Source organism: Agelaius phoeniceus, chromosome 17 (assembly GCF_051311805.1).
Source record: "Agelaius phoeniceus isolate bAgePho1 chromosome 17, bAgePho1.hap1, whole genome shotgun sequence".
Lineage (NCBI taxonomy): Eukaryota > Metazoa > Chordata > Aves > Passeriformes > Icteridae > Agelaius > Agelaius phoeniceus.
Window position 1 is genome coordinate 10732194 of NC_135281.1, and position 27885 is coordinate 10760078.

General features: G+C 44.6%; 1 long non-coding RNA gene across 1 annotated transcript; it reads right to left on the reverse strand.

Moving 5' to 3' along the window:
* Window positions 1-527: 527 nt before the first annotated feature.
* LOC143695396 (uncharacterized) lies at window positions 528-27700 on the reverse strand. The gene is made up of 2 exons (XR_013184535.1): window positions 27592-27700; window positions 528-1997 (listed from the first exon to the last, which is right to left on the reverse strand). It is a non-coding gene; the product is annotated as an uncharacterized LOC143695396 (long non-coding RNA).
* Between the last annotated feature and the right edge of the window lie 185 nt (window positions 27701-27885).

Here is a 27885-nt window from a genome sequence, read left to right on the forward strand (position 1 = left end):
TCCTGTTGCTTCCCAACCCCACCTGACTCCCACCTCCTTGCAGGCAGTGGGAGAGGGCAAAAAGGGCTGACATTACAAGCAAGAGGATGGGCAGCATGAAAGGAATGGTTAAATGAAGCACTGTCCCCAGGATTTTCTGTATCCCTGTCCCAGTTTCCCAGTTGCCTGAAGGAAGGCAGCGAGGCACCTTCTACAGACATCAGACTCATTTTTACACTGAGCAGAGTGATTGAACAATGTGTTCAATCTCCACAGTGTGAATGGGGCCCAGCATCACCACACCCTGCTGCCTGCAGCACCTGGGCCCCTCCCTCTCACAACTGTTACTCATCCTGCTCAAAATCAGGAGATATGGTTAAATTCTGGAAGTGTTGGAATTGGAAACAAAAGTATTTGTGTCTGGAAACTGCTGAAACAAGACTTTTTGGCCTTTTCGTCAAAAGTTCTGGCTAGATTTGTTAGATTGCGGTTGGGAAGCAATCCTCAAGTTGTTCATCAGATTGTTATCCACAGAATAACACAGAATTATAAGAGTAACATTTATCATGGTCACTCAGGGCAATGTTTTCACAGTATGCACTTTGCAAACCAAAATAAATGCATTTTCAGGTAACAAGTTCATTTTCAAAACTCTATTAGTTCTGGTGGAGCCACAGACAATTTTTCATGGGTATAATGCAGAGTTAAATGAAGAAATTACGTTTAAGAAAAGTAAAAATGACCACATTTTGATGATTTTCAAACCAATACTTCAGGAAGACACGTCAGCCAGGTTTCACAATACAGGAACACAAAGTGCACATCTCTCCTTCCCTTTTCTGATGACTACCTTCCAATGAGAGGAATTATTCTCTAGACATGCCTTGTTTTAATTTGAAAATAAAACAGGATTTAAAATGAAAGAAAGGGAAATGAAAGTATCATCAATGCAAAACAGCAGCTTGTTCTGTTGTATTTCTTTCAGTGAAAGGAAAAGGAGAAGGAAGAAAATTAATTTCTAGTTAATCCAAATAGCTTGGAAATTGTTATATTTTTCTGCTGGGTGAGGAGAAAAACAGTGAAGGGAAACAACATCTCTATCCAGAAGCACCTTGCTGAAAACATGTTTTATAATCATCATTCTGCCTTTTCTTTCTGTTCTGACATTTCAAAGGTGAAAAAGCACCAACACAAAATCATAGGAGCACTTTATGGCTCCACAGATCTGGGTGTGAGAAGTCAGGCTCTTCAGCTTTTCAAGAGACTCAAGATCCCTCTTAGGACCCCAAAAAAGAGCTGCATTTTCACAGAATATCAAACTCATTTGCTTTTCCTGTGGTGCTCATGGCATCTCTCAGAGTCCAGCAGCAATGGGCACTTGGGGGCCTGGAATGTTCTCCTTGTTGTGTTCCCAGCTGGGTGGGATCTCATCCATCACTGGATGTTTTACAGCAATATCTGGCCTTTTCCCTCTTTAGCAGCTCACCTGTAAATTGAAAGGATCAGGCCCCAAACGGGGCTGTTGGGCCAGCCTGGCTCCTGCTGCCTCCTGCACCGTGCACCTGGCTGGATCACAGGGGGCTTCCACCATTTTTAGCATCTAGGGATCACTGACAGGAGTAAATAAGTATTATATAACCTTCCCCAAAAAGCATAACAAAATAATACCGGGGAAATGAGGTTAAGTGAAACCATTTCAATAATGTTACAGGCCTGCTTTCAATCAATGAACGCTGGGAAATTCAATGTCTGCAGAGGCTGTGATTTCATTTGAGCTCCCTCCACTGCTGAACTCCTCTTCACAAAGCAACGAGCTAAAGACTTAGCAGCAGATTCATAATACATCTAAAATGTACTTTTTTGTGTTTAATATTCACTGGAATGGTTGACTTTGCTGGGCTTGGTTATCGAGAGGAATAATAGTTTTCAGTTTCATTGAAGCATAAGATATAATTCCATTATCTTCTTTTCCTTTCTTTTTCTTTCTTCTTTTTTTTTTTTTTTTTGGATAAAATAATCTGGAAGAAGTAGAGCAAAATGGGAGAAGAAATTATTCTACAGACACTGTTAATTACGTATCCATCATATAAAATAGCAATAATAGCATAATAATTTTTCATTAAATAGAGCACAGGAATATTTGCAATCTCATACTGTCAAGTAAGAAGTGGCTTTAAAAAACCCCCACTTATTCTATTTCAATAATGCTAACTAATTTTGGTGCAATTAACACTAAATTTAGGTGCCTACTAAGTAAGAATTTGACAATTTGATGATTTGTGCTTTGCTCTATGTACATTAAGCCCAAATTCAGTCCCTTTAACTTCATAGGCTTAAAAGTTAAGCATCTACTCTAAATAAGGCACCTGGACCAGCAATACAGCTCAGGGACAGCGACCTTGGACTTGGGCTTTGCCACCCACCTGCTCTGTGCTCTAGCCCCCATCTGGCTGCAGAACAATTGCATCACCATATTTTAAATGAGTGTGATTGAAAGAGGTGCCACCCTGCTCTCCCTGCAGGGAGCATCTCTTGAGCATTGATCTTCATTTCAGGTGGTTCGGGGTGCAAATGAACTGACTCCAAGAAATTGCCACTATTTCATCTGGAATGCAAAGCTCCTGGTGCCTGGTAAAGTGTTCAGAGAGCAAGTCCAGAGAGCAGCATGCTGGAACATTTCCTTTGGTCTGCTTTTCCTGTTTCTGTGGAATACAGCGATTTTTGATGATGCTCCCAGTTATAAAAACTGTCTGATGGACTGGGTAACTCCAAGGCACCTCAGCTCTTTTCCTGTGTGAGTTTATTCCACATGTCTGTCAAGGAATGCCATGCTCCATGAAATGGGAAAATCCCTTTGCAGGCACTGAGGGTTTCCTCATTCAAACAAAACCCAGCAGTGTGCTGGGTTCCAGCAAAGCAGACCCTTCCTGCAAAGCACAGAACAAGGCTTGGTCCTTGCAGAGGTCCAGCATTAGAAAGGGAAATGATTGCTGGTGGAAAACACAGACCATTTGATATGAAGAGCATGAGAAGAAGGAAAGAAGCTGCTGCTACTACTGCTGCAGCTTTAAATTAAAATGCTGCATCAGCCAGTCCCTGAGGACTTGATAGAAATCTAATTAGTCAGACAATCTGGCACCAAATGTCCTAATTTCCCCAATCCATGTGGGATTTGTGTATTCTCTTACTCACTGCAGTTCTAAATTTCAACCTGAGCCTTTCTAACCCCTCTCCTTTTTCAGCACAGACATGGGACTCCAGAGAAGGTGATCCCTATCAAAACCTAATTGTTTTTCATAAACCTTTAATTAATTAGACTGGGGCTCATGAAAGACACTTAAAATATTAACAGTTTGTTTAGAGACAAGTGCTGGGAGAGGGTTGCTGCAGCCTCCTATTTCAGTGAGAAACCCAAATGTAATTAATGTGGGTGGGCACAGGCTCCGTGTGGGGCCCCAGACTGGGAGTCCTCCCCAAAACCCACCCAGAGCAGCACAAGGAGCATGGGCTGGGCCATGGCCAGGAGGATGGAGGCAAAGTGGACCCTCTGCAGCCAGGGTTAAGGAGTGGTGGATTTTAAGAAAAGCCCTGGAAAGGCACCAGAGTCCCCCCAGGGTGGCTGTGGAGGGCACAGTGAGGACAGCAGGCTCCAGAGGCAATTAACCCTGTCCTGGGGGGCCAGGAGCTCCTGGAGCAAGGTGCTGAGTGCCTCTGAATCCCCCTGGCACCCTTGGAGAGTGAGGATCCTGGCTCACACAGGATTAAGCCATTCGGGAGTAACAGATTTGATTTTTCCTTTTTTTTTTTTTTTTCCTCCAGAGCGGCTATGACCTGTCATGTCAAAGCTTTTTATTAAAGTCTCTTAATCCCCAGATTATCACCACAATAGTTTCACAGGCCCATTCCACATAAGGCAGGCCCCATTGTGGAGATGCACATTGGAGGAGTTTTAATCTGCAAATTATTGGCATGCAAGACCATGAGGGGCTGCTTTGCTGTGTTGCCCGTTGCGTCAAGGGGAATTGAATATTTATAAAGACGACTTCAAATGGGCCATGCACTGTATTCCTCCCACATATGTGCAATCCCCATGTGGCAGAGGGGCCCTGCTGAAAGAGAAAAAACCTGCCTTGCCACCACAGCACACACGTGGAAGCTGTGCAGGCTGCGTGGAGAGAGGGTGAGCAGGGCCAGGGGAAGGGGCTGGTCCCCTCCTCCAAACACCCCATTTCAGCCACACAGGATGCATTAGATTTGATTTTTAAGAGAGCAGTGATGAAAGAGGAAAGGCAGAGTTGATGGTGGAATCTCCATTTCTTTCTTGAGTACCAGGGGAGGACAGCAAACAGATAAAGTCCCTGACAGGGATCCTTCACTGACACAAAATATGCCATGTGGAGAGAAGGCTTATGCTGTATACAAAACTAATTAGCAGTTACCTTCTAGATTAAAGAACAACTCGAGCATCTGTTTCCCTGAAGCGTTTTTAAAAAAAGACATGGCCCTCTTTAAAATAGCCTGCCAGATTTTAAAATGTCACCTCTTGGGTCTGGGGGCTCCCAGAGGACGTGCTGGGGAGCCCAGGAGGGACCATCCCCTCTGTGAGCTGTTCCTGGGCTGGCAGGGAGCTGCAGGGCAGAGCAGCAGGTCCCTCTCTTTTCCCTGGAGGTGTTGGTACAAACACCTTGCTGCATCTCACTGCGAGAGGCACCACACAAAGCATTAATGTGGAAATTCTGTATGAACAGGAATGGATGGGGAGCATTGTGAGCCTGAGCGGGGTGGGCTCAGTAAAAAGGGGAGCAAAGCCCCTGGCACTGAGCTGGGCCTCACCTGCATGAGGGAGGCAGGTTTATAGATAGATATAGATATAGATATAGATGATATAGATAGATATATATAGATGATATAGATAGATATATATAGATGATATAGATATATACTATAGATATATAGATATATAGATATATAGATATATAGATTAGATTATAGATATAGATACAGATATAGATAGATATAGATATAGATATAGATATAGATATAGATATAGATATAGATATAGATATAGATATTGATTGATTAGACATAGATATAGATATAGATTATAGATATAGATATATAGATATATAGATATATAGATTATATTATAGATATTGATCTATTAGATATAGATATAGATAGATTAGATTAGACATAGATATAGATTATAGATATAGGTATATAGATATATCTGCATTCTGCAGGGTGAGCAGCTCCTTCAGGTCTCCCAGCAAAGGTGCTGCAGCACAAGGCCAGATCCTGTCTCCCACTGATAAAGGTCCTGCTGAGGCCCCAGCTCTGGGCCAGCCAGCAGAATCCATCAGGGCAGCTCAGCCTCAGCCCTCAGCAGCAATCTGGGAGCTTCTCAGTCAGTGGGTGAGGCTGAGGATAGCCCAGGACAGGGCCTGGCTCTCCCTGTGTCATCTCCTGATGCTCTCCAGCCAAGGATGTCCCTGGTCACGGATCTAACTCAGGATCTGCAGACTTGGACTCAACCCTGGCTCTGCCACAGCCTTCCCTTATGACCTTGGAGCAGCTGCTTAGGTTTCCTGCATACCTGTTTCCCATCTGTTAGAAAATGACTGGGTATATTAAAGGGTTCCTGGGAAGATAAGTAAACTGTGAGGCCATTATTAGCTATTACACTGATAGGGCCCAAATGTTCCTATTTTCTCTAACAGCTCAAGAACTTAAGCAGGCACTAAGAGGCTCTGGGAAAATAAAGCTTTGTTCTTCTGGGGTGCTCTCTCAAAGGAGGGTGGTGTGTCTCCCTCCAGAGCCAGCTCTCCATGCATTTTATGAAATTGCAATGCCCTTATTTTCCCTAACAGCCCTTGTTCCAGCCTGTGAAATGGCCTTTGGCTCGTGGAAACCTTCCAACGTGCTCAGTATTACCTGCAAGGCCTGTATTAATCATAATGTGCAGGTGCCAGAGCCTCCAAAGGGAAGGAGAAGGGAGAGGCTGGGTAATTGATTGCTACACAGCCCCAGCAGGAGATGTTGCATTAGTCCAAAAATTACTTTGCTTTCTGGTTCCCAAAGTTCTTGGGAGTATAAAACAGGAGAGAAGGTTGTCTGTGAATCATCTGTCATCTCTTTTGGCTACAGCCTTTTCATGACTTGTGGAAAAAAAAAAAATTATAAATAAAGTGTGGGGGTGGGGGAAGTGACTAATTGAGTGCAATAATTAAACACAGATCCCAAAAAAGCTGAGCATGTTTCTTCAGCCATCAGCACCCTGAGTGAGGGGTGGGAATGCCTCCAGGAATTGGCAGGACTCAGCTACTGTGGAGCAGCAGTGTAAGGAGCAGCAGCATCTGGCAGGGTGCAACAGAGGGTTTCACATGATGCAGCCAGTGCAAAATGTTGGGGTTGGACATGCTCAGGCCTGGGCAGTGGAGCTGATGCAGAGAATTGGCTCCTCTTGTTGCTCTGTTTGAAGGGAGCCAAAATAAAGGAGGGTTTAGTGCTGCGAGGAAATGAAAGGTGAGGAGTAACCCCAGCAGGAAAAGTCAGAGCATCTTGTGCTCACCTGGGCCACCAAATTTGCAGACAAGGCCACCAGCTCCCTGCAGACATGTGAATGCACTAAATTAAACTGGCACCCAGCTTGGAAAACTTCCACTCCAGCCAATGGTATTTGCAGGGTGAAACACCAGCATCAGTATTTCCCATGTGCCAAGCAGAGCCATTTGTCTCCAGTTGTTCCCTCTCTGCTTCCATTAATAAAGGCAGCTGAAGACACACTGAGCACATTCCCTTTCAGACATCTCCCCAAAGTTGGTGACATTTGGAAGCACACAGGCAGCTGCACTGTGAGATAAAGTTCAGTGATGTATTCAGACACGGCTCCGTTCCGAAGGTTGCATCTTTCACGGGAGCCTGGCGCTGAAACCCAGGTTGTGTTCTTTAAATGCAGAATTACTCTTCCTCCTGGTTCACACATATTGATGAATACACTGGGAAGATGGCTGGATTTCTGCAGAGTCCCATGCTTTCTTTTCCTGACACATGCATCCCCCTGCCAACACCACAGACCTAATTAGTGCTCCCTTATTTCTGTTCACCAGCGAGGAAGCATGTGGCACCTTTCCACAAGCCTAGAAACGCTCTCTCGACACAGACATGCACCATATTGCAATGGGTGGGATAGAAGCTTGGTGGAACTGGCACTTCCACTGAGGTTTAATGTCATGGCAGCCAAAACAAGAGGGGCCAGCACCCCAAACACAGCCTGGCACAGCGAGGCGAGGAATGCGGTTCTGAGTTTCCCATCCCTTACCCTCCACGTCCCTGTCCCCTAAGAACCACACTCTGCTTCTGGGTCAGTTGTTGAAACTGGATTTGTGTATTGTCCAGAAAAAAAAAATAAATCCAGAATTATGGCTTGGTCATAAATGCAGATGTGATTTGTGCAGTTTAATATAATACAGCAAATGCAAGAGCTGGGAGGAAGAAATGGCAGGGACAGGATGAACCCTGGAGACACAGCTCTGGGAAAGGAGAATTAGGAAACCCCATAAATGAAACAGAAAGAGGGCAGGGGCATCTCTGCCTTCAGTTCTCCTCCAAACAGAAAAATGCACATCCCCTCCCAAACCTGGCCAGCCCTGCAGGTCAGAGATATTGTGTGAATATGCACTCGAGGTTATTGTTCTTCCCATGCTGGGGAGAGTTATTTGAAGTCTCCTGCTGGTGTTAAATTAAATTACCCATATAAATAGCACTGGAGGTGACAGACAATAAATCCCACTGCTTTGCAAGCAGGCTGCTGCAATGGGCAGAAAGGTAGAGCTATTGTAACATGCCCTAAAAGGCTCCTATTTAAGTTACATCTCATCAGACTTCACCTGGTGGAAGTTACTTTACAGCCCTCCCTCTGCATTGATATCCAGCTCCTGCTGTACAAGAGCCAAGCCTACCAAATCTCTAAGGAGTGAGGAGCAAAGTGCCTTAATTATTCTTACAGTGTTATTTTTGGGTTTCCACTAATTTTGCTAAAAATCTATTTGAGTGTTTCTACACTTAAATTTCTAATTATTATTATTTTAAAATAGTGCTTCTTATAAAAGATAAAATATAAAAAAGGCCTGCTCAGCAATTACTTTTTTTTTCCCCCTTAAATATCCATCTTACTTTGCAAGGTTACTCCCTACTGCTCCTTTTCAAGATTAAAACAAGAAGTTAAAACAAGTGAGAGAATGAATTTTCCCCAGGGAAGCTAACAAAATTCATATCCCAGCAAGCAGCATCTCAGGGAGCAGTGATGCCAGACACGTACAGGTGATGTAAAATGCTTGAAATTAGGAATATATGCAGTGTTCAAAAAACAACAACAGCAAAAGGCTTGGTGGTTTTGTGTTTAACAGGGGTATGGGTGTCATTACTGAATTGGTATCCACCAAATAAAAGCATAGATAGGATGAGAGGAAAATCAGAGGCTTATTTTTTAAAAAAACAGAATCTCTCTAAGCCAAATTAACCCCTGATGTACACCCAGTAAATCTGATGGTGCTGCTGGGCAGCCAGAGATAACCTGGCTCTTTTTCTTTGTTTTCCACTTATTTTAGAGGAGACAGCCTATTTTTATGCTGCTGGCCGAGAGAGAGTGTGAGGACTGACAGTCAATTCAAGGCTGCAAAGTGCTGCATTGCTGTGAAGTGTTTAATTTAGATCCTTTTTGTGTTTCTGGGGATGTTGCCTGAGCTGTCTACAAGAAAAAAGGTGAGGTGCAGCTCAGAAATTGCAGTGATGTAAAAAATTAGGGGGCATACAAGGAAAAAAAAAGGACAAGAAAATGAAACAACAACAAAAACCTATCACAGAGTGTGAAATTCACCTGGATCCCTCCTAAGGGGTTTGCACATTTGTGTGATTAGAGTCATATTTATAGGAAAATCTTGTCACTTCTCCTCACACTCTGCAGGGCTGTAAAACACATCAGCGCTGCTCTCGGGTTTTGGAAGGAGCTGCTGGAAACAGGTGAGTCTGTGCACGAGGAGCAAAGCCTGTGGTCCAGGAGGACCCTACCCACCCAAAGGGTCCTGAATAATGTACAAGAGCAGGATTGCCTCCTGGTAACCTGTCAGAAACACAGGCTGGCATTAAAATTAACAAACAAGCAAAGAAAGGCTCCATTTTAAACCTCAAAATCTCAATAAAAGGACCTTGCTCAGTTGTCAACTTAAAAATCTCCATGATCCCCAAAAGATTTATAAAATATTGTAATTATAATTGCTGCAACCAGTGACATCCCCAGCACTTTGTGGAACATGTGGAATATGAATAAAGAGGAGAGTGAGAGGAAGAACCAGAGAGAGTGGAAGAAGTGATAAAGAGGCAAAACAAAAGAGAAGACAATCCCAAGCCTGTGCTGCCAATCTTTCTGCTCATCTAAAGTGATATTTGATTTCTGAGCATCTCATAACACAGCATTGATAGATCTATTTCTCTTGCAGGGCTGTCCAGTTTTATACATTTCAAGTTGCCAGTGCTGCACTGTGAAACCTCGCCCAGCCCATTTTCCCCAGAAGGAGCTCCTCAGGCAGAAATAAGGATATTTCTTTTTCTGGTTGTCACAGGGATGTGTTGGGCACCTAATATATATACATTTAAAAGGAAAAAAAAAGGCATGCAGAAAGCAGCCAGAGCCCTGAACCAAAGATAAAAGCCTAAACAAGAGCACTGAAGTGTGAGGTTAAACGGAGAGGGAAAAGCCATTAGGGACAGTAGAGCTTTGGAAAAGTGTAGAAATAATTCTTAAGGAGTGGTGAAGTATGTCTTAAAGACAGAAGTCATAAAAACATGGAGAGCTATTGTTGGAGCTCAAGACAATACAAATTACTTCCCCCAGTCACAACTGACTGGAAGAGATCTCTGGTCTGAAGTAAAATGGCATTTCTGACTGTAAACTCCTTTCAAGGCCTGGCTGCCTGAACACAAACAGAAGCAACGTTGTCACCACAAAGATAATAAAACAGCAATTGTTTTGTTGGCTTGTCACATATTACAGCTAATTATTTAATTACTCCAATTTAAAATTTTACTAGATTTAGCACCAAAGCATAAAAATCTAGTGATTGCAGTGTCAGAAAGGAATAATATAATTAACGTATTTAGTAGTAACATATTAAACTGTTGATTGCACTGCATTAATCAGCAGAGATTATATGATCCATGGGAGCTGGATGGAGCACAGGCCTGTGTGGGACTGGGCTGTCTTCCTCCCTATCCCATCCCTTTGCACACCCATGGGGTGGGATGGGAGGAGGGGGTGAGGAGACAGGCAGGGCCACTCCTGCTGCAAGGGTCTGTGCAGGCAAACTGGACAGCAGCTGGTGGCATCAGCACAGGGCACACTCTGAGCACCCTGCACCATCCCACAGCCAGGCCCGGGGCACAGGTGACACATCTGGGGACACAGCAGACTGTGAAGGCTCTTCCCCCCAGGGATGTGCTGGAGGGCCCCTGAAGCTGGTGAGGTTTGCCCAGATCTGGTCCCTCAGAGCTCAGCTTCACCCTGTTCCTGCCACAGAGACACAGGGCCCAGAATGAAGCATTTCAGTGAAGCAAGGTCTAATTCCCAGGGTTATTCATGATGCCTTGAGAAGGCTGCCCTAGAACAGAGGCCAGACAAAGTTAAAGAAGTAGGGATTTATTAGCAGGCCTCCATGGATCCACCTTGGGCAGCACAAGAGCCCAGCCAGGGCTACACCCAAGATGAACCAAAATGGTCATAAAATGGGTTTTGTCGTGAGGTCTTTCACTTTTATAAGTTCTGCTCCATTTGCATATTGGATTTAATTGTCTAATTCCAGCTTTAGCCCATGCAGTCCCATCCTTCTTGTTTTTCTCTCTTCAGCCCATGTTGTTTGTGCTCTTGGGCCTGAGATTTGGATCATTTGTCCTTAGTCCCCAGCTAGAGAAGGAATTGTTTTGTCTCCCTTCTCTGTGAAGAGAGCTTTCTATCTCCTAACATGAAGCTCAGACCTACACACTAAAGCAGCACAGAACCTGAAAAACATAAAAGCTAAAACCTGAGGCATCATCCACAACGCACCAAATTCAGAAGCAGTTGGGGGAGTCCCTTTGAGGCAAAAATTTGTTATTATAGTCACCTCCAGAAGGGATCACCCAGCAATTAGAAGTAGAGAAATTGTTTCTGCCTGATGTAGCCTAATAAGATTTCTTTTTTCCCTCCATGGCTCCAGAGCCAGGCAGCCAACAGAGGGAGCAGGAATTCCTGAGCAGCACAACATGCCAGGCTCTGCCATCCCCTCTCCTGTTTGACTGCTGATGGTGCTGGCACACGAACCAGGAGGCAGCAAAAGGTGCCAATCTTGGAGGAATGATGGGCTCTGAACTCCTGCAACAGGACATGGAACAGCTCAGCTCCTCAGTGGAGCCCACGCCAAACAGGAGCTGTGATCTGAAAACAGGAAAATGAAGCAAGAAACAAGTAAAGACAAGGCCAGTCTGGAAGGAAGGATGTGAAACAGCAAGAGAGGATAAGGGTTTACATTTTTGAGCTTAGCTCTCTTCTATAAAATATTTCCCTGCTCAAAAAGGGGAAAGGTAGTAGGTGAAAGAGATATCAGATGAAACATACAGACAAGACCAGACACATCTGTCTAATAATTACAAATTACACCAATTCATTTTTTCAGAATAATTTCTGTCTGAAAAGAAGCACTGGGTGTTCCCCTTTCTCTCTCAGCAAGCACAGGGGTCTGCTTGCCTTTCTTGTGAGACAAGTCATCCTCTCCAGCATCTCAGAAATCCATGCCCACAGCAGAAATCCTCCCTGCACCCATCCAGGTTCCAGACCCACACCTCTCCACATGCACTTTGCTCCCCAGCCACCCTTAGCACAGGTAAATAAGTGTTTTTCTGTGGTGGAGCTGTTTCTTTTCCCAGCTGAAAATGCCATTATCCTATAGCTTTACCTAAAACCTATAGATTTGTGTTTATATTCACATCACAGCCAGGTTTGAACTTCCCAGTCTGCTGCTTCTTAGGGACAAGGTGTGTTGCTGAATGAAGTTTGCAGGTTTTCACAACAGGAAGGGGAAGGTGCACGTGGGCAGCAGAAGGGCACCTCAGGCTGATACAAACTGCTAAATCCCAGACTGCCCCAGCTGCCTGTGACTTCTCATCCACACATAAATGAGGCATTGTTGCAAGACGAGCACAAACTGTATTTTTCAAATTAAAAGAAATAATTTACTTAGGGTTTTTTTTTTCCTCCCCAAATAACAGAATTCGAATATATTATTTGAAAAATTACATTTTCTTTTTCCACCTCACTGCGTCCAATGATTGTGGTGTGATTATTAAACACTTCATAAATAATAATGTGACATTTTTAGATTGTGTGTCTGATTAAGCAGCCATTCTTCTCTCCCTGACTGCGGCCCTGGACAGATGAGATTGCTGCAGACGCCGCAATCTTCATGGCTCCTTCCCTGGGGATCAGGGATCAGAAGTCACCCCATAACCCAATTAAATCCAAGAGGATATGAGCTGATCACTTCAGGCCAGCTCCAAAACTCACAGCTATCCATGGGGCATCTTGGCACAATGAGCAGCAGCTCTGACCCATGAACACAGCTCGATGCATTTTCCAGGGGGGATATTTTACATAGTGAAATATCTTTCTTTCTCTGCAGTGGGCAATAATTTTACTCAATTAGGGTTTGGTACTAAGAAGCCTGCTTTAAGAGCAGGCAGTTCCAGATGAAGACAGAACTAAATCCAGGGAACTGAGATATAAGAGAAGACAGGTGTTATCTACAAGCAAATAAGTGAACTTGAGAGATAAATACTCTCTCAATGAGGGAACAGTCTTTTGAGGATCAATGCCTTTTCTCTTCAAAAAGTTTACTGCCCCTTTTAAACAGTAAAAAAAAAAGGAAATAGTAAGATTATTTATTCAATAAAAAGCCAGAATCCAGTGGCATTTGTCCCCTGGTTATTGCAGTGCCTAGGATGCAGCTGTGGCTCTCAGAGGTGCCACTCAGAGCAGCACAGAGTGAAAGGAGCCATCTCCTCACCCACATTCTCCCTAGCCCAGTATGGCATTTGGGTGAGTTAATCCCAGTCAGAAAACCCAAATGCTCTCTCTTTTTTCCTGAACACAATCACCATATCAGAAAAATGACCAAAGAAAGCATCCCCTCTCCATAAACCCTCCCAACCATCTGTCTGGATATTACTGACCTTTCATATTATGCAGGCGGGAGGTGGAAAAGGATGGGATAAGGAGTGTGGTGGTGGGGGGGGAGGTGGAAAAATGTCTTTGCTGTAACAATGACTTATTGCATTTGGATAATCTCTCTTCTTGTCCCACTGCTAACATGGTAATCTCTCTCCACCTCCTGCATGTCAATAATGCAATAACCTGCTCCCCGCCTGCATCAATAACACAACAGCCGCTCTCCGCTTTCGGCAGCACTGATGAATTCTAGAATTGCAACAGCTCAGATGGTCCATGCGAGCTCGTCCCTGCCTCCCACCCTCATTACATTTTAATTTCACTTTAAAGACAGTTGCTATCAGCATTGTTTGGCTACAGCTTCTGTAAAATAAGCTCAGGCTGTGTGTGAACTCGGGAGGCTCCTTGGCTCAGCACAGGTGTCGGGATATTTTCTATCAGAGTGGGTTTCTTTGTATATTCTCCATTGAAAAATTAAGGCAAGATTTGCCAAAGACTTAACTGGCCAACAGCTCAATGTATTCTCTGAAGAAGCTGCCCTAAGCTCAGCACTTCTGAAAATCTGTTACTTGTGCTCAGTGTGGCAGGTCGGATGCTCAGCTCACTGTCCCCATTGCAACCTTCAAATCTGTGCCAGTTACACTGACACCAGTCCACCAGTTATTGATTAAGCAGTGTTGGTTTAAAGCATAAACACACACAAGTGCTCTCCCCAGACATGTTAAGTAAATTATGGTTTAAAAAAAAATGATCTGATAACAACAGCTAAAAAATAGTTAAAGTCAATGTGACAGGATGGAAAAACTATCTGAAAGCATAATCAAGTATGCTTAATATCACAGAGCATATGGCAAAAAGATCTCTTAAGAGAATCCTTAATACTACAGTGGCCCTCACACACTGATTAATATCATCTCCTCTGTACAGTCTAGCATGGATAGATTCAAGCAGAAGCTGATAATTTTCAGAAATGCCGCTCCTCATAATGATAGAAGATGAGATTTTGTGAGTTATGTTGAGAATTATTGGCAAAGGTTAGGTGATTTCCCAGTGGTGCTAGAGGGAAAACATTGCTTGCAAATTACCAGCATTTGTCAGTACTAATATCACATCCCCCAGCCACCTCAACTGTCAACATTAATAGGTGTCTTTACAGCAAAAAGGGGTGACAATAGTCAGGCTTGATCAGACCTTGAAATGAGAAGAGGAGCATGATATGGAGGATAAAGACATGGAAATGTGCTTGCAGTGGCTCCTGCCTTGGCTCCCAGCATCCCACCTGTCGCTGTGTGGGTGGCACTGCTCACCACGCTCTGCCAATTATCACATTTGCTTCCCTGCTCGCTCCCTTCCCATCTCTCCCTCATTTGCTGGGCAGATTTCACTGCCTCTTCCATCCTCTCTCTTTCCAGTCACTGCTCTGCTTTCACCTAGCTGTCATTAGCCCAGTGTTTTTGTTTCCAAGAAGTAAATGCAGGATGCTTTTCCAAGGAAAAGAATGCAAGGTGCGAGGCTTTCTGAAGGTTTCCTGGTGCCTGGGTAATGGCAGGCTTTGATTATTCTCCTGGCAGTCCCCTGCAGAGCCCTTGGGCACAGAGCACCCTGGATCCCAGGCAAAGAGCCCACAGCTCCCCAGGAGGGAGATGAGAGGCAGGGGTCCTTATCAGGCTTCTGTTTCCTGCCCTTCCTCCCACCTGGGCACAGCAGCAGCTCTGCCTATCCCTTGCATCTTAGCCCTTATTATCTTACCCCCATTTAGTATCTTACCCCTATTTAAACCTTGAGAGCTTCCAAGATTTCTGGGCTGGGAAGGTTTGGGTGAGTGGGGAAGAGCCTGACCCATGGCTGGATTTACCTGGTCTGTGAGTGCGGAGCTCCTCAGATAAAACCAATACAGGCAAAGGTCTACACTCCTGGCAGGCACTAATCATCACTGGTGCTCAGCAATTAATTAGTGTTGTGCTGAAGAGTTGCTAAGGTATTTTCCCTCCCTGTTTTCCCTCTGTACATGTCATGGGAAAGGACTTGACAGCACTTGGAATTCAGCTCTGGTGACCTGTCTTTGTTTCAAGCAGGCAAAATAAACTGTGACTTCACTCCCCACATCTTCATCTTCCAGGATGCTCAGCCCATGCAGCTGGGGACAGGGACCAGCTTTGTCCCTAAATTAACACACAGGCTGATGTGCAGTTTGGTGCCCCAACCAAGGAGACCACATAAAACACAGACATCTGCTCTGCTGAGCCTTTCAGCACCAGAGGTAGCATTAATTTAGCTCAGCCACAACCAGAGATAAAAATCATTTCCATTCGACTCCTCCTTCTGTCAAAGTGAATAAAATACAGTTCACTTGCTCACCCCTCCTGGCCCCAAGGTGATTAGCATTAGCAAACCCAATCAGCCCGTGGCCACAGCACCACTCTGCATTAATGCAGAGCTGGGGGAGGGCCTTGGTGCTATCAGCACAGCAAGAGAGCCTCACCTTTTAATGTGGTCATTCCTCACATGGCTGCCAGTGATAAAAGAAGCTGTCAAAACAGACAGCCCAGCCCAGGCAGAGATGGGGGGGAATTCTGGTGGCTTTTCAGGGAAAGAGAAAGGAAAGCACTCAGTAAACACTGCACAAATCCTCAGGAGTTACCAATCATGGAGTAACAAGGTGCTTCTTGTCATACAGAATCACAGAATTATAGGAAAGGAATCTTAAAGATCATCTTGTTCCAACCCCTGCCATGAGCAGGGACACCTTCCCCTGTCCCAGGCTGCTCCAAGTCCTGTCCAACCTGGCCCTGGACACTTCCACAACTTCTCTGCACAACCTGTTCAGCCTCTGCTCAGATAACCCTGAATGCTGGTGCAAAAGCTGATTCTTCCAAAATCCTGCATCTGAAGGGCTAAACCACCATCAACAACAAAACAGCTGCCATCTGAGGAAGGTTTGGTTCGTGGATTGTGAAAACCCCAGATGTCATCCCTGAGCAGTGAAAATATAAAAAGTGTCAGGTTTAATGCTAAATATCTCATTGTAACCCTGCCTGTGACCCCTTGGTTCTGCAGCACACACCAGCACACATCCAGATAATCTAAGAATTAATAGTAGAGTCTTTTACAGCCCCATTCACCCTCTATAAAATGGGTGAGGAGACACAAGGTTGGTTGCCCTTGGGACTGGACTGTGTCTCTGCAGCAGTTTGGTCTGAAAAACTGCACACAGAATCTCAACCCACATTTAGAAGACTTTTTTTCCCTAAAACTACTTTCTATGATCCAAACAGTTGTTGTTTTAAGGCAGTTGAATTCATTATTCTTCTCAGATAACATTAAATGCTCAAATGTATTTTTTTTTCCATTTCTTTCCCTACACTTTCCTCTTTGGCAAATAGGACTCTCAAGTCCCTTCTGATCACTAATAACATGGGCTTTCATACCCTCCCGGAACAAGTGAAATTTCTTTGACGTCTTAACTTTGCACAAATAGATTTTAATGAGGGGAATATCACCTTGCCTTGAGCTAACTCTCTTCCTTTGCTCTTCCAAGGCTTTTGTAGTCATTTCCTCACAACTTAGAGAACATTAAAGTCCAGCACAGTGTTTGAACACTGCGTACCATTTCCCCAGAACTTTGTTTATTCGCTTCAGACTGTCGCAGGAGGGACACACTTCCAGAGATGTGATGTAAACCAGGCAAAGGAAGAACATTTTCTGCAAGCCCCCACTGTCCTGACATGGTCTCTCGTGTCATCCTGGGGAGTTGCAAGCAAAGCCACTTCCCATTGGGTGACACCCAGGGTGATGCTGAGGATATAAATAAGGCTCTGATGTCATGGTGCCCAAAAGGGCTGAGAAGCCAGACAATTCCCATGCTGTCATTTCCAGAAAGGTTCCCAGCCCAGAGAGACACCAGGGGATGGACTTTTCTCAGAACAGTTTGTCCTCTGGGGATGGAGCAAAGTGTCCCTGTGAAATGTGGCACAGCACTGAGATCCTGGGCAGATGTTCACTGATCCCATCAGTGGGATTCAGCTGTCCCCCTGCAAACTCTTCCCTTTGCTGATAATTTTCTGTAATTAAGCCATATGCAAGATTCTTTCACTCTGTCAGAAGCAGGGACCTTCTGCTGCCCATATGCCAGGAAGATAAATGAAGGGCAAAGCTCCCATAAAGAAGGCAAACTTTTTGCTTCTTGATTAAAGAACAGTAAAGACCCTTCTACAAACATTTCTGCTGCTGCCCAGGTGTTTTGATAAACAAGCAAGGTCCACACTGAGACACAAGGGGTCCCCAAGAACAGGCAATAAATAGCTGGTGACCACAGGCTCTGTGTTTCCAGCTGCCCTACAGATGTAGGAATGGATTTTTACCAGCATCAGGCCCTACCCCTTGCACAGGCCACTGCTGCCAGGGCTGGCTCTGACCCCAGATTTGCACCTTTGAGTAAGGGCAGAGCAGCTGAGGGAGGCTGGAAGCAGCCACAGCCTTCTCAGCGGTGCCCACTGGGAGGACAAGAGGCAGTGGGCACAAAAAGTGTAGGAAATTCTGTTTAAATGTATGAGAAAACATTTTCCTGTGAGAGTGAAGAACAGGAATCAGTTGCTCAGAGGGGTTGCAGAGGTTCAAAATGGGTTTGGACATGGTCCTGAAGGAGGGCCTGGACCAGACAATTCCAGAGACCTCTGGCACCTCAAACATTCTGTGAATCTGCTACAGAGGAAGGAGCCTGAATTTTGAGCTCTTCGAGCTGTCAAAACTGAAATTATTCCAATTTCTTAAAATACCAGAGAAAGGGGAGTTCTCATCTTATAGACAATTTATTTCTGCAGATTTGCCAGACAGAAGAATATCTGCTGTTGTTTATCTCGCTGCACTTCAACAAGTGCAACAACAAAATTCTAAATAAGATCAAACCTTTCATGGAATCTACAGTAAATTGTTAGCTGATGTGGATTTTTAAAACTGTAAATATATAAATAAGAGCAAGAATCTAGAGTTTAGTGCAATAGAAACAGAAAGCTGATTCAGCAGAACAAGGCATAGTCATAAAAGATTTATTACGCTTTATCAGCAATATCCACAGTCTTTCTGTGATTAGAGTTGCATTGTGTGTAATTATCTTATAGAAATTCTGCTCTTTGATGTGCTTTATCCACCATGCTGAAATACACTTCAATTCTAGTGGGTTTTCATGGTTGACTGGAATTTACATTAATTCCTTTGGGTCTGCAGGGCCAGCCTGGTCTGTCACTAGCAAACTCTTCATAAATATTCATATTTTTATATCTATATATATGTGTGTGTGTATACATACATATATACATATCTATTAGGTGTAATTTTGTAAAGTGACATCCCTCAAAACTCTGTTTCCCAAAAAAATACTGGAAAACAAAGAGTCCTGCTTTCCCAGGAGTGATCCTTGATTAGTATTTCATAGTCCAGCCTTCCCTCCCTTTTACCATGAATTAGAGAGTGATTGAAATGTTTACAGCAATTTGCAAGCAGAGGTTGCACTCTGCTTTTAATTTAAAATGTCCAAGTAAATTGAGGAAATAATTTCATCTCAGTTCATTAAGCTTGATTTTTCTCAATCAGAAAAATGTCCTTTTTTTTATTTTGCTTTTTAAAGTTCCCTGATTTCTTCCTTACCCCCTATGCCCATCAATGGCTGCTATCAGCCAGGAAAACTACAGGTGTTTGCAGGCCAACCTGTGTAAAATGCAAATGCTTCCAACTACCTTGGCTGTGCACCTGATTGTGCTTTTGTGGAGTTCAGCATGGGGGAAGTAATCACCTTCAATGGAAGCAGAATCAATTTTCTGAATAATCACTTCCTCCTTGGGAGATGCTCAGGACCATGAAGGAAGGGAAAAAACTGGAGAGCAACGGGTGACAGAGGTTTAAAGAGTTTGAGGAAGGGGGGGAGGGAGGGTTTATAAGCAAAATTCATTTTGTTCCCATGTTTGATAACTAAATGGAGATTACTCTGATTAATTAGGTCCAAATAATGCTCAGGATTGTAGATCCATGCCGTTTCAAGCAGCAGATACAGCTGAAGTGAATGTAGGAGTTATAATTCTGTCTGGTTTACTTGACTCTCCCCTCTGTCACCTCTCTCTGGGTGCTGCTCTGTGGATACGATTTGGTTTTCAATTCAGTAGCAGAGGTAGGAAAATGCACAGAACTGATGAGCAGAATGCATCAGCACAAACTGAAGGGACAGGCCACCAGTGGCTCTGGTCACCTCCCAGACCCAGAGAGGTCACAAGAACCCAGGAGCAGAAACCAAACTGTGTCACCAAAGTCATCAAAGATTCTGCAGGAGCCTCACCCAGCAGGACCAGAGCTGCACCCCTGCAACTTGGCCAGGCCCCCTGTCCTGGGGTGGGATTCTCCATGTCCAGGGTCATTCCAGCCCCTTCCAGGGCTCCACTGAGGAGAACATCCCACAGTCACACCCCAACAGCAGGAGCATTTCCCCAGCCCTTTTCTCTCAACTGCAGGGGCTACTTCATCATCTGCCCGTGGATTTTTAAGGTATATATTGAATTAGATTGGATGCCAGGTCAGTTCAAGGAGGGAATCATGTCCTCCATTAGCAGCTCAATCTCATCCTCAGCTTTTTCCAGGCCTCCTCCTGGGTTCATTTTGTTCTCCCTTGCAGCTCTTCTTATGCCAGGTTTACTGAATGACACACAATCATCAACATCCAGTTCATTAGTTGTTATTAGTAGTGTTGTTCACCAGATCTTGACCTGTTTGTGCGGGGAGGAATTACAAATCCCATTCCCTAACCATGCATCCATGCTGCTTGCCAAGAGGTGAGGAGTGAGGGATGGAAAAACCAGGTTCCTGAGTGCTCTTTGCTTTTCTCAGTCTGAATGGCAGTGGGCTGGAGGGGGCTGGACACGACCAGGCAGGCAGGTCTGGGAGAGCAGAGAGCAGAGTGTGAGAGAGAGAGGGAGCAACGGGAGCCACGCATCAGAGCAAGAACTGAAACAAGTTAAGAGCTGCATGCCTGTTAGCTCCTCACAGCCAAATAATCTGCCCCTGAAAGGGGAGGGTGTCACAGCGACTGCCAAGGAACACAGATTGGTTCAATAATATCAGAAACTCTTTTGAAGGCAGCTGTGTAGCTTAGAGCAGGTGGGTGCAACTCGACAGGGAGGCCTGTGTCTAGGTAGGGACTTTGTTAAAGAGAAGAAAGGCGGGGAGGGAGAGATATAAATTCTGTTGTCAAGTAACATCACGCTTTAATTTCATGCCACATTATGACAATCTGGTCTGTGAGGCACTCCCAGTGTGTGGCTGCAGAGCTGCTGTATTACAGCTGATAGGCCCGGGAGACCTGCAGCCCTCAGCTAATTGTAAACCCGATTAAATAGCAGTGTGAAGAAGTTTGATTAATTCAATCTATCTCCGTGCATCAAGGCCAGGACCAGACGTGGCATGAGCCCCAAATCTTTGGAGTATCAAGGTCTTTGTTCTTTATGCCTAAAATAAAATTTTAAAATATATATCTTTAAAATCAAGCATAAAAAATAATGAAATTATAACATGATGAAATGATGAAACATAAGTGACAACTCTACTTTTCTTCCTAGAAAATCTCCAGCCTTTCTGCCTTTAAAAAATAATGCCAAAAAAAGCATTTCAATTAGCATCTTTATGTGCTTGCCCAGATAAATTACCATACTAATAAACTTCTGATAGACTTTCAGGGGCAGCTTAACCAAGGCCTTCTGATCCTGCTGACTTCATGGTCTCTTGGACAGGATGGATTTGGACCTGATTAATTTTAGTTGTTTCAATTGCAGAGAAACTGGGGATTGCTCTCTTCAAAGAGACAGAGAGAGAGGGTGTAAAAGGTGTAAAAGGGACTGTTCCTGCCATCCCAGCTGGCCTGGCTGGCCTTTGGGACACCACAGCACCAACTGCACTCTGCACAGAGCAATAATTTCAATTCAATTATTCTACACAGTTCCTAAATGCTCATGAAACTGCCTTCCGCCTCCCAAAATTCTGTGAGACTGGCAAACAGCACTTTCAGCTTCTGAAGTCATCTGTTTGATGAGCAGCTCTGACCAAGAAAAGTGTGAATATTCCTAGGGAACATTTTGACTTTGCCTGTTTCTATTTGGAGACAACTACAGCTGCACATACTGGAAGTATTTGGGTCTTTTTCCCCACTGGTTTCCAAGGAATTGAGGGATTTTCCATGCTCAATTTGCAGAGAAAAGAAATCTACAAGTCAAACTGCTCTTAGTGGTCTCCTTTAGTCTCTCACTAAAGGAAGTAATGCAGGAAGTGGTTTAAGAGAGATGAGACACATTTCTGTGTCTCAATAAGGGATCTGCACACGTGTCTCCCTCCCCTCAGTCACAGCCCACTGCATGTGCACCCACCTGGTGCCTCCTGCATCCCACATCAATGGGATGGCTTGCAAAGGCACAGGAACAGAGCCACACAAAGAGTCAGATTAGATTATTTCTGTTATTCATCAGTATCACGGTTGGACAGAAACCTCTTAAATCTGCCTAAAGTGGCTTCCTATGGATGCTGCTGCTACCACCAAAAAATAATATATTGTGCATATAGGTACAGCTTCCCTGCTACTCACAGGCTGCTTTTTGTGTGGGATTATAAAATACCTGCATGACCCTCCTAAACTGAATATCATTTGATGGCAGAAGCTGAGCAACTGTACTACTCAGGAGCCTGAAACCTTTCAGAAGCCTTCTCTCTCCTCTTCCTTTTCTCCCCCACCAGCAAACATGGAGGACTTCCCAGGCCCCACCACACTCCTGGAATGCATTCTCTCAAAAAGCCCACTGAACCTTGAATTATTATTCCATGGTGAGAAAAGCAGTGAACAGTAGAAAATGACAGTTTACCCAAATGGAGGTGAAAATGCACTTTCTCCTGTACTTAAAAGAAATAACAGCTTTCAGCAAAGATCTAAATCCGAGCAACAAGCACTACATAAATGCAAAAAGGTCATCTTTTTGTTAGAGAAAGGTTACTTTGCTGAACACATACTTTAAAAAAATAATCTACCAAAGGAAGTTAAGCTTGGTAACATTTCTGTTGTATTTGCACATGGGGAGAACAGATTTGTGCTCTCCCTTTCAGGGCAGGAGAGTGAAGGACGGTTGATTATAATGAACAATTTTCTTCTTTGAGAGGTACAAGGAAAAGAATCTGAGATATGCTTCAAATGGCTACTCCAAAAGAAAATTTGGTCTCTGCTGAGCAAAGCACTGGTTGTCAGCTGTGAATTCACCTGGATGGCAATAAAGAGGGACTTTACCTACCCTGCTAGAAATGGCCAGAATGATGAGTGCTTCTACACCCCTGGTGCTCTCATGACACTTTTTCCTTGTCCCTTCTCCTCCTTGGCAGAAAAAATGCTTGGGGTAAAATAATGGTTCCAGCAAAGGACACAGCAAAGCCCCCTTTGCCTTCAAAAGAGAGAGGGAGCCCAAAGTTTGGGAGATGGGATGCTCTAAGCCAAGAACCTCCTGTATGAACAGACAGACAGGCAAGGGGTGTGGAGGGAGAGAAACAAAGGCACAGAGGGCTGATCTGTGCAAGTCCTTATTAAGCAGGAGAGTACAAAGGAATATGTTTAGTTTTACTGCTAGTCAATAAAGTAAGAGGCTCTGCAAGCCAGATTGGGTGAGCTGCTGTTCAGAAAGAATCATCACAAGAAACAGGGAGGAATAAGATGATGGAGCCAAATGTTGAGGGGAGAAAGGAGAGGAATGCATAGCAGAAAGTCTGTCAGAAATGCCCAGAAAACCTTGGACCTGCAAAGGACATCAATGAGGATGCAACAAGTTATGGGCTGCATGAAACAAAGGCTCCAAAACACTTGAGTCCAATTCAGAAGGGTGCTGGTGGAGGAAAAAACCTCCTCAATGTTTGTTACCCTGGTCTAGATCCATTAAGTCTTTCATGATTCATTAATTCTTATGTGATTCACATTCTTCCCTGGACCAAGCTCCACCTCCAAGATAACAAGTGTTCAGGAATTACCACGTCTAAACAGACATATAAAAATATAAAACCTGGGCATTGTTTTCTAGGTCTCTTCTTGTCTTTGGGTGAAACTCTGCCCTGTTGATGTCAGTTGGAAACTGGTGTTGACTTTACTGGGAGCAAGGATTATATTGTCTCCTGGGGAAATACAAACAGTTACCTTCAGAGCAGTTAACAGAAGGAGAAGAGAAATCTCTGGTCAATAATAAGCTAAGCCTAGGAAAATAAAAATGCAGTTCTCTGTCACCTTGGAAAGATCAACATCATTTGTCATGGGGTGTTTATTCAGCAGAACAACAACAGCATTTGTGCTTTTGAAGGGAAATGAAAGGGGAAAGTAGCAGGAGAGGGAATGGGGGGGATCTGAGCACAGGAATGTACTGCCACTCCAGCCTGCTATCATTAAACCACATCAGAACTTCATAATCATGGTGTTTAATTAAACAACAGAGGCATGGGTTTATGCATTAATAATGAGGCCTAGCACTTTAGCATGTCAGGCTAAATACAGTTTTAAATTAATAATGTAGCACCACAGCATTAGTGAGAAAATGAAATCTTATTAACAACTTAATAAAGTCCCTTATTTGCTAAAGTTCCAGCTCTCAGGGAACAGTATTATAGCAAAGCATTTGCATCCCTTAAGGGGGCAGATGGGAGGAGGTGCTGCTTTCTCACACCCTCCATAATTCCATTATATATAGCTCCCATAGTCACTAAATATTGCCTGGTGTCTGCCAAATGATGCCTTATGGTGCTTCTAAACCTGGGTGTGACATGCTGGGTAATCTGCAGACACTCTTTTTAGACTCCCAGGAAGGACATTGCCTCCCTTTTTCTGGAGAGCCTGCAGGGGATGGAGGGAGCGCTGCCCACCAGATCAGGGCTCTGCAGCCTTTTGTGGGTGCTCCTCTCAGGGGCCAGGGCTGCAAACACTGCTCAGTTACAGACATGGGACTGAAGCACAGAGAGCAGCTGAGAGCATGAGGAATGGCAGAAAGCAACGATTTCCTCTGGCTTCCAGGGTTTGAAGCCATCTGCTGGTCCCTCACAATGGCCTCTGAAAGCATTCTTGGACCCCTGCTCAGTTTAGGGTGTTTTATTTTCAGGACAGACTGAGGGTGTGCATGGTGAGGTACTCCAGCTCTGCTGATAGGAGCCACTATTGAAGCTACAGAAGCTCCAGCAATTTATAACCAGGGGTTCACAAGCTTTTAGCTTCTTGAATTCCACTGGTTCACAGACCTGGGCCACCTCAGGCACAAAGTGAATTGGTAAAAGAATGAAGAGTGGGGTCCCCATCTGCTCAGCCCTTCAGCAGAATCTGAAGCCCAGGGCCAGGTTTCCACTTGTTGACATGTTTGACACAAATTTTCTTACCAAATTCCCAAAATCCAGAGAAACAGCTCAGTATCTCTGCCATCCAAGTGCTGGGTCTCTCTCTACAGGCCTAAAGTTCCATCTGAGCTTGCTTTGCTGAGGAAACAAAGAACAGGCTGCAGGACCATAATGAAATGAGTAATGTGGGGACAAGATCCAAAGTCAATGAGCTGACTTGAAATAGCTGAGCATCAAGGCCATGGAGAACTGACAGCAGCAGAGCCACAACCAGCCACAGCCAGGAGATTCAAGAGAGATCATTAAAAAAGATTAATAGAGCCAGAAGCACACAAGGTATATCCAGCTATGAGTCTGTCAAAGAAGGGTCTCTTTGGGATATAGAACACTGATCAAATATCTTGTGCAGCTTGAAAACTATTGAATTAGGATGGAAATCAGCCAGCAACATCACTGACTGCTGAAGACAGGATTGGAGAAAAGCAGTGGGTCAAATCCTACCTTTGGTTGTGCTCGTGATGCCACAGAGCTATTTCCTGTTCCTTCCCCTTCTGTCTGCATTCCCTAATTTGTTGGACAATGTACCAACATAAGTAACCCTTTAGAGTGCTGGAAGGGCTCATGAATGATTTGGGTAGGACCCTAACAATTCCCCTTCTCATGGTTACAACCCCCTTGAAAAGGAATGGTCGTCCATATTCCACGCCTCCAAATTAAATTTGCGTTTTCCATTATCCCATACCCTGCTACAGAAAAAAATACTGATCTTGCAAGAAATTGGACATGAGATTCTCACTGTGCCCTTTTTTTGTCTCAGTTAGTGCCCAGATTGATGGAATGAGGAGGGAGATGGGGCAGAATGATCTCCTAGGAGAGCTCCAAGTGGGGAGCAGATTTCCTTGTGTGCCCTGGGAGCCCTGACCTGCATGCAGAGCCTGCCTGTCCATTCACCTCTTCCTGCAGACACCCAGGGAATGTGGGTTCTGCACTTGGAAACCACAGAGTTCATGGCAAGTAGCAGCTTGTGCACTCTTTGTGCAAATGAAACGTCTAGGACATAAAAATCACCTTGGTGCGCCTTGTCTTCCATCTCCTCTGTTAAATAATAAATAGAAGCCTAATGGAACTGAGCATGACTGCAGGATGCAGTGCAAGAGGAGGCAGAGCAGACCTGTGTGTTCCCCCTTACTTCATCATCAGTGAGTAAATGGGTCACTGGTGAATGAGATCTAAGTAAATCTCCATCCCTTTTTTATTCTGTCTTTATCCTCAACCTACTGCAATGAGATATGGCTCAAAATAACACACCCCTGCTACAAAACACTAAATAGAAACATTAACAAATTATCTCATCAAACCGCCTTATGTTTCTACTCTGAGCTCAAGAAAACTTCAGCAAATAAAGTTTTTCATTCTAGAAATCCTTCATTTGGTTTTTAATTGTGCAGCAGGATATCTTGGGATCTGGTCGTTTTCTCCCCCCTTTTTTTTCAAATTTTCTATTTATTAATATTTAATCTCTGCACAGTGCAGAAGAAAATCATTTCTGCAATAACATCAGAATGGGAGGGTTAGAAATCAATAGCCAAGCTCTCACAAGATACATTCAATCCCTTCTTAATCCATTTTCAACTGCTCCCTTGCCTTATTAGAACAGCCAAGTTTTCCCTCACTCATTAGGTTGGGATATTCACGTTGCAGGAGGGAACTGAAAGCTCCCAGAGAAGCACAAACCTCTGGAAAAGCAGGAAAGAGAACAAAGCATTTTTGTTTGGGGCCTGGACATCATGCTGTACCCAAAGCTCTGCTTTAAAAGACTTCTGATGGAAAGCCTGTCCCCATTTCCCTGAATTGTGGCCCATGCTGCATCCACTGGCAGCCCCGAGCCACTGGAACACCTTTCCCTTCTGGTTTTCCTTCAGGGCCCTCTGTCACACCCAGCTCTCTCAAACACCTCAAGCATCACCTCCTCTGCTCATGGGTCAGTTCTGCAGAGGTGTGACAGCCAAACAAGCACTGTCAGTGGAGAAAACAGAAAGTCAGTGAGCAGGAGAATCCCCTTCACCCTCTTTAGTGCCTCTAAGGTTTGAGGAAATGACAGCAGGGCTTTGTTCTATGGGCTTGAGCACAGACACCAAACCCATGACTGCCAGTCTGAGCAGGCACCACCTTGACCAAGCCACACCCTGACTATACAGAGTTTTCAGCCCTGAACAGCCAGCCCACCCCTTCCTTCTGCATCCTGCTGCTTCCAGCAACACTTTCTTCCTGGCAAACCAAGCACCTTCCCATGGGTATCATGCAGCCCCCAGCTTCCCCCAGCACTCAGTTTTATTTCATTGAAGAAAGGCAACAGCTTTGCTTGCCCTCCAAGGGGGTGGCTGGGGTCCCTGTCCCTGCCTTCTCCTCAGCAGTTGCATGTTCTGGGATGAAGTTCTGCATAAGAGAATTCAAGCTTTCCCTGGAAATACCTGCTAACTCCTCTCTGTGCAGGGCTCAGTATCTGTACATCCCTTCCACCTGCAGAAGCAATAATGAGGGCTGCTCAGTTTTTAGAGGGTGTAGCCAGAGCTGAGGCTCGTCCATGCATTTCTAGGTGCCATGAAGAACTCTGTCCAAGTGCTGAAGGGATGCTAGTGTCAGGAGGCTGGGTAGGAGGAGCAGGAGAAGGAGTCTGGGACCTGGGAGCAGCAAGACCCGTACATCCTTTAAACATCCTGTATCCTTCTGCTAGATTGAAGCAGACCCAGATGGGAAAGAGAGGATGATGTGGCCTCGTTATCCTCAGGGCAGGGGCTCCTGTGGCCCATCCGAGCCTGGCTGGGTGTTCTGTCCCTCCTGCGCTCTGCAAACCCTCCCTGCAGCACCGCCGCTGCCTCCCAGCCCCTTGATGCAAGAAGGGGCTTTGCCAGCAGAGGGACCTGCAGACCGGATAATCGCTCCTTCCCCGCTGAAACACGCACCAAACCACGCTGAGTCTCTCCTACCTGGGACAGAGATGTTTCAGACTCCTCTGCCGCGGCTCCTGACCAACTTGCTGCTGGTTGGTTTGGTTGTTGAGAGCTTTCTGTCTAAGGGGACTGCTAAAGAAATCCATTCAAACAAGAAACCAATTGAAAACTCTCTGTTTACTGAATTAAAAAAAAAAAATAATACTAATCCTGGAAATCCCTATAGCTATCTTCTTGCTGCCATCTAGTGAAGGGGAAAAAGTATGACTTGAGTGACATAAGCAGAACAAAACCTATCCCAGAGGCTTGTACTAGTTAAACAAACTCTAA